This window comes from Pagrus pagrus (assembly GCF_965226575.1).
Source record: "Pagrus pagrus genome assembly, chromosome: 2".
In the NCBI taxonomy this organism is placed as follows: domain Eukaryota; kingdom Metazoa; phylum Chordata; class Actinopteri; order Spariformes; family Sparidae; genus Pagrus; species Pagrus pagrus.
Window position 1 is genome coordinate 15,276,386 of NC_140186.1, and position 11,993 is coordinate 15,288,378.

The window sequence follows — 11,993 nt, forward strand, 5'->3', positions numbered from 1 at the left end:
TAGGAGGAAATATATTTATGTCAAATGCATCATCAAAATGCTTGCCACAACATTTCAGTGTGCAATAACCAATTTATTTGATGAAGAAATTGCAGAATTGAGCGAACTCTTCAGACCAGACCATTTAGCGCAATGGCACAGATGTCCTGGGTCTTGAAATTTGATGTCAGAGGCTCCATATGCTGCAACATGTCAGATAACTCCCTGGACTAAATTCGAATAACAATCTCTCTCAGTGATATAAACAAATTATAACATTGCCGTGACTGTGTGACATCACTTACAGGTGCCGCATCACATAACTCCAATAAGCACATCTATTAAATGCAAAGCCTTGCTCAGTGACAGCTTCATCAACATGTAATCTACATGTACAACACATTTTTCATTTCATGGTGGGAATCTTTGAGGGGACTGCATGGTACATTGATTTTACACTGAGAATTTATACACTCAAATTTCTTAAATTAAATTAGGAGATGTAGGTATGGTATATTGTCAGAGATGCAGAGCCAGTAATACCATCTATCGAGATCTGAGCTGTGTCTAATAGGCAATGCACTGACTGTGAGTGTGTGTGTGTGCGCGCGTGTGCTGCATTCATGTGACAGGTTGGACGCTAACTGATCTCAAAACGTATGCGGAACATCAGATCTTTTTCCTCCGGCGCCGTCTCCTTCGCTTGTTGTCCTGTTCTCCATGTATTTTAAATAAAGGTGCCATATAGACTTTTCTTGTAAACAAACAAATTTATGTTAACACTCAGAGTGCTGAGTGCATTTCCGTCCTCATAAAATATTTACAAACCGAATTTTTGAAAATATATTTGAAGTCCCACACTGTGTGCGTCTGTGTTTGCTTTGTTGCAGTCTTTGCATTGGTATCTTTCTTTCCCCCATTACAGCTGTCATCTGTCAATCAGCAGAATAGCATGAAACTGACAGCAGGATGTAAATAGTGCCGCCCACAGCTCATGAGATTATGTCCTTGCAGGTTTTCATGATTCGAACTAAATGGGGACATATTGTCAACATGTGCAGACTTGTTTAAGACTCAGTTTGTGCCGCCCAGAGAAACTTTGGCCCAATCCCAAAACAACCCTTGCACCTCCTACACAGCCTTACCCTTCCCTGACTCTTGTTGGGAAAGAGGGTTAAGGTGAAGTGATTGGGTGACGTGGCCCCTCCAAACTGAGTCTTTTTCAGAGGCATGCTACAAAACGAGTGTTATGAGAACTCTCTGCCGTTTCAATGTACCGACATTCACATTTTCCTCCAATTTAAATGTTGGAATAATGTAATTCTGCTTTGTTCCAGGTTGCAAGCTGTAGCACGCAGGTAATCTGACAAATTGTTGTAATTTTTACAGTTTAGCAATTGTTCAGCAACTTTAATATGATTGATAGTTAAAGTCTGGAGGCACATTTGGCCATATTTCAAGGTAAAATAACTTCCAATACTACAGTAACTTTACTATTTGATTACATCCGATGTGTTTCACTTCCACTTATTACCTTGAAATATGCTCCCATGTCCCTCCGGATCTGCTTTTACTTTACAGATGCTAATCAACCAGGATCAGTGAAATGATAACAACTTGTCAGATTGCGCCCAGAACACAGCAGTATGACATCTCAGCTTCCCACTAGCTAGCTAACGTCAAATTGTTATTGCTGATTTGTGTATGACAGTCCCACGTTTTGACGTGTCTCAATGTTGCATTGCCCCCTTGATGTCATATGATGCCAGCAAATGAACTATAGTCCAGCTGCACTTGGTTCGCTCTCCAATATCAGTGCAAACTGGTAGGGTAGGAGCACGGGTTACCAATTTAACCTATAAAGCACCACTACTGCCCAGGTAAAGAAGTGAAGATAGTGAAATATGAGGGTGTTGGTTGAGGGGTTGTTCAAGTTCATAAGGCGAGATTTCAGCCATTACTTCTTGTAACTCTGTTCTGCGAGGCAAAGGGGAACTTGAAAACGAGTGGTAGGGGTAAAAATTGGAAATAGGATTGTGCTTTAGCATTTCCTAAGGTCCAGTTGCCCCCATTCCACTCCACTCCTTCAGTGATGTGAGCGCAGCTTTGGTTTTAGAGTTGGTTGGTTTTTGTTTTAGTGGGTCAGATAAATGAGCTTACAGTGTCACCTCTTAAACCGCTTGGACACTTGTTAATGTAATGCACTGTGCTGCCACATCCCACAATGGGCCAATTAGACAGAAAATCAATAAGAGCATTAGTACCTTTATTGTCCGTACTTAATCTATCTATCTATCTATCTATCTATCTATCTATCTACAGTATCTATCTATCTATCTATCTATCTATCTATCTATCTATCTAATCCCACTCTTCCCACTGCCTCCTTCCTCCACTCTCTCTACGACTTTCTTGGCTTTATACAGCTAAGCCCTTTGCAGTCCACCTTTCATTATACAACCAGAAATAGATTGGAGTCAAGAGTTTTTTCGCACAGAGAGCCCACAATACAAGTTTCCCCACTCTCTGTGACACAGCCTCTAGACACAGCAATTTCATTTGTGCCCGTGTCCAGTGCCATTCAATCCATATCTGTTCTCCCAGCTGACATGCAGGCAGCATCATGTATGTGGCATGTGCGCGTGTGCACGCACATACACACACACACGGATACATAGACACAGATGGACTCACACAGACAAGTACATGCAGTACACCTACATGAGACAACAGTGTATTATTTCCCCCGTGACTTTGAGTGGCAGAGTTGAGTAGGAACATTGAACCAGATGCTCTTTAATCCTGTAATGAGAAAACCAGCCAACCACACATGCACACACACACAGACCCAATAATCTGTAGGACACAATGCCGCTCTTTTAATCCCGATCCCTCTCTGCCTCATAATGATGACACTAAGACTCCCTCTCCTCTATTGCAACTAATCATTTATCTGTTTATCTCACTACGCACACTGAGAAACACAGATTGCCTTTGTGTTGCCGTCTGTTCCGTTCTAACAGGCTGAGAGGAGGACTGACAAGCTGGCGAGCAGAGAGACAGACAGATGTGCAGACAGACAGATGCACACTGATCTGGGTTCGGAATGAGCCGGTCGGTCCTGTCGTACTTTGCAGTCAGGATTAAGTTTGGCAAAGTAAATGGGGCATGTTTCACATTATGTTTTCTGGAAAATGAAAAATGTTTGCATGTGCATGCATACAATATATACTGTACATGGGTGTGGTTACATGCCTGCAATTGGATGCACGCCAACAAACAGACTCCAGTAACCAGGCAACTGATTCACTCCTAAATCTTTTAAAACCTCGGATACTATTGTCATTGTTTTTAGAAAGTGCACACACACACACACACACACACACACACACACACACACTTGGATGCACACAAACACACAAAATCCCAATGTGGCAAGTGTGGTATACTTAGAATATAAACACACCATTTCTAAGCTGCAAAAACTTTGAAACATATTCTCTCCCAGACGTGCTGGCATCCAGAAATAGACGACAGCGAGAGCACATCACACGCTTTGTTTAGGCCTAACGATTGAGACGGGTGAGACGTTGAACAGATAGATAGATGCTACATGTATGCTAAGTGAAAGGGTAAGGGGAGAGAGAGAGAGAGAGAGAGAGAGAGAGAGAGACAGGGGAGAAACAGAGAGGGGGGAGAAAGGGAGGTAATCACAGTTCCACCCAAACAGATCTTTCTCCAGCATGGCTGGGCTAAAAATCGATAACACTTCTCCTTCTCCCTCGCTCTGTCACCAGAACAAACTTCAGCACACACACGCACACACAAATTGTTGACGGGGAGAGATAAAGCACGCGCGCGCGTAGACGAATGCACGCATGCATACACAACAGATGATGCATGGATCACGTTAACACGCTCACACACGGAGTCACGCCCGTGGGCCATCTAACTGCCACCAGATATGAGGGTTTGATCAATACAGTAATATCAGTGTTTACAGCGGCCGCACTCTCTCCTCTGCTCCCACTTTTTATTTTTATTTTCTATTTTCACCGTCTTTTGCCTGCCTGGGAAAAAAAAAAACAAGAAAAAAAAACAACATACACCCACATTTATCATAAATGTGCGAACGCTGACACACAAAGTTTGTATGTTTGCATGTGAACACGCACAGATAAGCACACACAGAAGCAGCGGAGGGAGGCAGCGTGAATAGGAATGAGTTCTGTGCTGTCACTTGCATACAATCAACCATATTAACACTCGTTTCATATTATACATTTACTAAGAGTGTGTGTTTCTCTGGCCTTGCATTTGTTACATATCCTGGTGTGTGTGTGTGTGTGTGTGTGTGTGTGTGTGTGTGTGTGTGTGTGTGTGTGTGTGTGTGTGTGTGTGTGTGTGTGCGCGCGCGCGCGTCAGGATAATGGCTTGTTTGTTTATTTGCCGTTTGACACCGGTCCGCCCTCTCCTATTGATTAGTGCTCCTGCCTCTCTCTTTAGATCTCCTCCCAGTTGGCCGGTTATGAAAACACGATTGTTGAAGAGACAAGTACTTTGCCTAAAGGCTTCAAATGCTCTGTGCTGTGATTTCACAGGTGGTCATAGCGAGGCATATCCAATATCCACGGGTGGAATCGACCACCAGACACCAGTTGTGGTTTCACTGGACCAGTACTTAATGCCTCTCTGCAGCTCACATTAACCAACACTTTTTGGTTTCCCCGTCGCCCTGTCTTTCTCATTTCCACTCCCCTTCCGCACACACTCACGTGTCAGCCTAACAGCCGATCAGACAGATCTGATGTCTGTTGGCTGGTTGAGTGGGTGACATATTGCAACTTGTCTCGCGAGTTTAAAACAAAGTACCCCCGGTGCTGCCGATAAATCTATGGAAACCATTAACTGGTGGCTCGGGACTCAACCTCATCATTTAGAGACACACATTTCCACTCTTTCCCACCCTGCACAATCTAAATTCTGCAGACTTCCATTGTGCTTGTGCATGATGTTACTCAAAGCCCCCTGGTTTCAGTGATAGATTATGGCTAATCTCTTTACAGCCTTAAATCTGTTTCATCTATACCTGCCATCTAAACCCAGGTATTCACCCTGTGGCCCACAATGCAACTGAATCAGTGAAAGCTTTGCGAAAAGATTGTCGTGAGTGGAGAGATATTTAGCCATCTATTTGAATGTAAACAAATCGAATTAAAGTCCTCACCACCCCATCCGTCAAATATTCCCTCCTATCAGAGGAATAAACAACTCCTCCTCCCAATCTTTCCATCTCTCCTTCTCCCCCACTCACCAGCACTCACTCCTATCTCCACCCCTCCATCTATCCATTTCCTCACAGCGCTTACCTCTCTATCCCTTCTGCCTCCCTCCATCCCTTGAGGAGAGAGATACTATCTGTTTACCCCTCCCCCACCTCTGCATCCCTGTCCTCTTGACCCACGTGAAGGACGAAGCAGCCCGAGCCAGCAAACTTCGCTGAGGCCCAAACGCTTAAGAATAATCCCCTTTTGTTCTTCGTCCTTAGCCGCGCTGGACATTTTTCCTGTCGCACCGAACTCTTTTGTGCACCTCCAGGGCCTCATTTTTGCGAGTCATTAGCATGTATTACTGTCTCCTTTGCCTCCAGCTTCAAGTCAAACTCGTCTCCAGAACTCCATATCTATCCATCACGACTCCATAAAAAAACCTCCAACATCGTCAAACGCTCTGCAGAGGGTCATGTTGAGATAAAACGAGAGGGTGAAAAATCAATCCAATGCCCCACTAATTTGTGCGAGAGGGATGAGGACGAGGTGAGGAGTTGAGAGAGGACGATGACGAGCCCGAGAAACTCAGCCAGCAGTGAAACCCAATGTGATGGTTTACTAACTTCCACATAAGACAAGAGGAGACTACGCATACTCACACTGATGAAAGACAACCTGAAGGCTTATGAATCTTTCAGGGATTAGGGGAAGGAGGCGAGGAAATCAGTAGAGAATGTATACGCAGAGAACAGGTAAATATATCCAACGTAAACAAACTGAATCAATCCTGTACCTCCATCAAAACAAGCAGCGCTTTGACTGTTTTTGTGCCACGTCTCTACGCCAATACTCCGTTCGCCGGATCCAAGAGCACGCTAAGATTTGCACTAACTACTCCTGCTTGTCGGTGCCAAATTAGATTCATCTGGAGGCAGCACAAACACAGACGGATTTAAAAGCGTGCAGGTTGTTTTGGCAAAAGGGTGCCGTGCGTAGTGGCGAGGCTGCTACTTCTGTCAGCTATCTAACAATCTGTGGACAGTGTGGTTGTTTAAAGAATAAACACATCACCGGCGGGATGACCCCGGTACAACCGTCTCTCATTCATACATGCATAACTCGAGGAACAGATGAGTATTTGTCGCAGACTCGCAAAGCCACCGGGTGAGTCACACAGGAACGCACGCTTTTTTTTCTCACTCGCACACACACAAAGTCGCACAAAATGCATCTCGGAGGTGAGCGAACAAAACAGTCGGACCACTGTACCTCACCTCTGACTACAGTAGGTCAACTGCATCTTTATTCCAGAAATCAGCCCTATTAATAATTCATGCAGCCCCATCAATATTTCAGTCATAAGCAGTCATATTTCTGTCCTGCCTGTAAGAATAAATCATTAATGGCCAACGGAAGTCTTAAAAACAACAAAGCAGAGAGTTGGCGTGCGTGCATGTGTGTGTCTGTCTAACCAGACATGTGAGCTGCTGACCCTGGGCACGTCAGCACCGTCTCATCACTACATCTCATCCCCCCCTCCACCGCGTCCTCCATCCTCAAATCACTTCTGCAACAGTGATTTAACACTCTGGGCGGTGCAGTCTACGCTGCTGATTAAAAGGAAATTAGTCTTTATTTTTAAACCGCATCATCAGTTGAGACTTATCTCCAGGCCCTCACTGGGAAGTACCATGATTTCATGCTGAAATTGCTTTTTTTTTTGTGCAACCATCAAGTTTTTCAAAGCAATTTACTGGAAGTGTAATGGATTTCACATTGTTGTGTGGTTCATAAAGAATGTCAGGCCTGACTCAAGGCTGCAGTGACCAGGCAGCTTTGGAGCAATAAACAACGCTATTATTCCAACTGCTTCCAACGAGATGAGAAGTCAGAATAAAGAATTGTTCGGCAGACACTTCACACTAGAGCCATTAACTTGCATAAAGACTTGAGATGACTGCGGGATTTAACAAAGACCGACAAAAAAAGGGAAAAGATGCTGCGTATCTTTTTTTTTCTTTCTTTTTTTATAAACTCTTTTAGAGGTGAATGGGACAGGACTGCAGCCACATGAAAGGCGTACCAGCGTTACTAACACGGGAGCTTGCAAAATGTCTTCACAGCTCCCTGGTTTCATTGTCATCAGTATTCACTGACCAGAATGGATGAGAGTAATAGCTGGTAAAATGGTCTGACTGTCACAGAGCAAATTACTTTCATTGCAACGCAGCACCATCAAGCAGCGAAAGCCACTGACATGTAAATAGGAGGCGAAAAAAAAAAAAAAAAAGAGAAAGGCACTTACGCAGAAGTCATTGACATGTAAATACCAACGGAGGGATGGGAGAGATGAAAGAGAGTGAGAGGGAAAAACAGCCAGAGAGAGAGAGAGAGAGAGAGAGGGAGCGTCAAAGCGACAGAAGGCTTTTGAGTTCTGAAGTGCTGTAATGGTCCTCATTCTCATTCAGGTGTAATTTGAATGAATAGCCGGGCAATTTGATTGATAGAATCTTGGATGTAGCTTTCTGTTCTGAATATGAACCCATGAAGAATGGAAATAACACTCTGCTCCTTAACAGCATCCCTCTCCCTCATCCCTCCTCTCCAGCCAAGTGCAGCGCCACCCATGTGAGACCAAGTTGTACACGAGTCACATAATATCCTCTCTTTTGCGCCGAAATGGCTTCCTCAGCGTGTCAAGCTCTGTGCTCCGATGGCTGCCTCAGTTGCATCTCTTGCCTATGCTGTATGAGTGATGACAGGGAGCAACTGGCTTCCATTGGGATCTAATCAAATGTGAGGGCCCATGCGGGCTGCAGCCTGATAGAGAGGCGCTTTAACAGAGCTGCTCAAGGGAGACTCATCCATCAACCTGCAACCAACCAAAGAGCACCGGGCTACCGCTGGCAATGATGGAGAGCTCGCTGACTGACTCAATGGTGGTGTGTGTGTGTGTGTGTGAGTGTGAGCGTCTGTCTGCACATGCGCCATGAGAGGTGCAACAGATATACAGTATGAGAGGAGATAACTATGTTAGCCCCTGCTTTAACCCAGACTTTAAAACGAGTTATGTTTGACAGTGCGGATATCTGATCTCTGACAAGACTGCTAACACAGTTATTTGACATCAGACGAGGCCTTCAGGAACACGTCTAGGCATCGAGCAGAGCTCATGATATTTACTGTCAGTATCGCTGTCTTATCACTGACCGAAAGTTATCACTTTATACAGATAGGTGTCAATTGTTGTCTCTCCTCAGAGGAGGTTTGGATGCCAGCTGTTATCGTTTTTTGTTTTTTTTTCTTCACCATTCTGTGTGTTAAGAGCTGAATCAGAAAAATGACAACAGCAAAGCGCTTACATTTTTTTAACCCAAGCAAAAAGCGCATGAGACCAGTGGGGCCCGGCGTTTGCCTCGCTTGAACTTATATTTGAATTTAGAGCATTTTTGAAACTTAAAGAAAACACTTTTCAGCGGGGTAAAGCAAAAGAAAGAGACTGCGTGAACAATAGTTTCTGAGAACAGATCACAGTGAGATTATCTCTCTTCCCCTCAGCTTTGGGGGAGAACAGACAGAAAATATGAAGAGCGAGAAAACCCAGAGCGAAAGAGACAAGAGAGAAATGAAATGAATGAGCATCTGATAAGATCAAATGATTTAGCGAGTTCAAAATACAGGGTAGGGTAGAGTGGCTGTGTGTGTGTGTGTTTGTGTGTGTGTCTTCCGGTTTCTTTATCAGGGCAGACAGCAGGCCTATGAGGTCAGTACCTAATCACAGTGGAGGTTAGATTTCTATCTTCCTCCCTTCTCTATCAGTACATCTCACTGGCCTCTCGGCTACTGTCTGAGATCCGCAGCCGGGCGAAGGATTCAGATAATATATGTTTGAAGGGATTAAAGGTGCGATATGTAGTTTTGGCGAAGACATTTTAATCAGAAGAGAAAGATCTTCGTCGACTGATTTTTTTATCGACAGCTTGTTTTTTTCAGTCATGGAAAAGATAAATGTTTCTGCGTTTGTATTCTTACCTCATTAATCTTGTAAATATGAACGATTTCCTCTCCTAAACTTCATAGTTTGAGAAGGTGGAAGTTAGTTGGATTTTGCTGGCTAAAGTGAGTACGAGAGGTTTAGCGAGGGCAGCAGTGGGTGTTATGTTTCTAATCAAGCACGGCATTGACTTTATGTTTATTTAGTGCTTATTTATTGTTTACTTAGTCACATTACCTCTCCTCTGTGTCCCCGCAGCGACACAGCTATAATTCACTCCCATAATTAAATATCTGGCTGAAAACTCAAAAGCCCGATTTTCTCCAATTGAATTCCCAATTCCTCACAGATACGCTGCATCAGCTTACAGACTCACTGAGGCTCCGGGTTGGACGACATTTGGTTTGGAGGCAGCGAATATGCACCGAAAGAGAGAGGACGGGAAGGGAAGTTGGAAGAAATTGCAGGAGGAAGGAGGGGGGGAATGAAGTAGAAATCAGAGTAGACACAGAGTGAGGCAGAAAACAAATTAGATCAGAGAGAAAGATGTAGATTTTTTGTGCCAGGACAACATTTGGACAACTCTGTCCTTCTGGGTGTTGTCCAGGCACTTAGAGATGGGTGACACACAGTGGCATCTGTCTGTTTGTGTGTCAGTGCATCATATGTGTGTGTGTGCGTGTGGTCACTGGAGTTTAGAGATTACGGCGGGAGGTGAGGCCAAACTGACAACAGCTGTTGACACACGAAACCACATGACATTGATTTATTTTTGATTCCAGCGTAATGCCCTTTCCTAACCCCTCAACGTACGCACACACACACTCACACACGCTGTTATAAGTCAGTATGATTGATATAAAGGCTGTCACTCGCTCTCCCTCGCTGTCAGGCTTCTCTTATCTCCATGGTGACACGGTGACAGGACTCCATCTATCCCCAACACCCTGACACACGCGCACACACACACACGCGCGCGCGAGCACAAATACAGCACGTGTCAATTAAGTTTGCATGTTGAAATAATTTATTACCCCCCATTCATCTCCTTTTTTTGGCCTGCTCTTATCTTCGGGGCTTCTGTTTCTCCACACGGATCATTTAACTTTCATCTAAAATCTTACACACACACACACACACACACACACACACACACACACACTTGCACATACACACAGCTCTTGAAGGCCTCTGATGTTTGAATTGAATTCTACCAAGGCCTCCACAGATGGCCGGGGCCACATCTGTCATTCGGAGCTCGAGACCAGAGAGTCTGAGGGAGATATAATGGGAGTTACAGCTGGATGTACACTGGGCCTGAATTACAACAGCAGCCCACCTCCACTGCAGGAAGCGACACAGAAAACACACTCTCCCTATTGCATGATCTTTGCATCAGAACTCATTGTTAAACTTTGCTCAACAGGTTCATCAGCTGTTGGTCAAAGTAGAGGTGTGGACAGAAAAATAGGATAGAGAGACAGAAAAGAAAAAGAGAGACTTATGAGGTGAGCCGAGGAGTTGATAATGGAATACTACTACCCTCTGCTGGACGTAAGAGGAACCTGCAGGATCCCTTTCTCTCTCCTCTGTGCACTAGTTACACTGACCACTTTTTATCAAACAGAAGCTGTATTGATCCCAACATGATTCTCCTTTCTACCTCTCACCAGACCAAAAAAGGGCAAAGAAAGACAAAGATGACCAGAGAGAAGTCTGTCACAGGCCTTTTTGATGCTGCTGCTGATGATGATGATGACGTGTCTACTCATTACAGGCACTGGAGGCGTCTTCTGGCGGTCCTTATCTTGAGGCAGGCTCACAAGCTTTCGGAAAAGGAAAGCAAATATTTCTAGCTTGAGGAGCAAACATACTGTTGCACCTCGCTCTGCTGTAATAAGAGCAGCCAAATCCCAAAATACATGTGAGGATTTGGGCTATTTTTGTTCAAGGGAGCAAGACCGGTTTTCACGTGGTTCCACTGCAACACAATTCAAATGTGAGAATGTGAATGTTAGAGCTCGGGGATAATCCAGCAACGCATCAGGTCCATCTCATGTGAGATTCATCCTCTGAATTCACTGAGCTTGATCTTCTCTCTCTTTCCATTATATATACATTACTGATCAAACCAGTGGTGGAAAATAAGTACATTTACTCAAGTACTGTACTTAAGTAAAGAACAAGTTCTTTAAAAGTGTACTTAGATATTTCCATTTGATGCTACTGTATACTTACACCCCACTTAAGTTCAGGGGGAAATATTTCACTTTCTGCTCGACTACATTGTTTCAACTGCTTTAGTTACAAGCCACGGTACTTTTAAGATGACAATTTTACACAGTGAATAATATAAGAAGCTTTTAAAATAGAATAAACTAGTTGTTTTTGTACCTTTTTGCCTCTGGTTTTACACAAATCAGTGTATAATTGAGGGTAACTAATACTAATGTCCTTGTGCTGTAATACGTATTAGTTAATAGGTAAAAAGGCTGTTATAAGTCCTTATATGATGCTTATTTCCATTAATTAGATACATATAAGCATGAATAATACATCATAAACCCAGTTATTGTTAGATTATGAGAAATGTATAAACACTTACAACTAACTTACCTATTATGTCATTTTTACACCTACCTGACCCACAATCCCCAAGCATCAGAAGGAGAGGAGCTTTAAAGCAAGACTCTTGCTTGTAATGGAGTATTTTTGCATTGTTGTACTGGTACTTTTACTCAAATAAAGGA